At 38.6% G+C, this 381-nt stretch overlaps 1 protein-coding gene across 1 annotated transcript in view; it reads left to right on the top strand.

The window, feature by feature from the left end:
• Window positions 1-381, top strand: part of ZC3H7A (zinc finger CCCH-type containing 7A) — a 58140-nt gene that overhangs the window by 50132 nt on the left and 7627 nt on the right. The gene's annotated exons all lie outside the window — the stretch shown is intronic.

Here is a 381-nt window from a genome sequence, read left to right as displayed (position 1 = left end):
GCCACCCCCCCCCCCCCCCACACACACAAAAAATTAAATCAATACCAAACCTTTATCTTAGACAAGTCTGGTTTCGTAGAAAAACTATTCCGTTTTTCGGATTCGGGTCCGAAAATGGAGTAACCCTGCAAAGTAAAACAGTATATCTGCTCTTTGTTAGAAATGAGCACCTTAATATTTTGGTAGGGAGAGACCTGTTCCTTTGCACGAGTGACTGATGGTCGAGTATTTTCACAGGAAGACATGGCAGCAATGTTTAATAAGCCTTTTTTTTTCACCTAAAGTAGTTGAAAATAGGGTGTACTTGGCTTCATAACAAATGTTAAAACACATTTTGTACTAAGATCGGAACCTATACACACTAGCATTTATATTAGTAGA

The sequence above is a fragment of the Nanorana parkeri genome, unplaced genomic scaffold, assembly GCF_000935625.1.
Source record: "Nanorana parkeri isolate BGI_ZX_2015 unplaced genomic scaffold, ASM93562v1 scaffold570, whole genome shotgun sequence".
NCBI classification, from domain to species: Eukaryota; Metazoa; Chordata; class Amphibia; order Anura; family Dicroglossidae; genus Nanorana; species Nanorana parkeri.
This window is presented reverse-complemented; position numbering and strand designations above follow the sequence as displayed.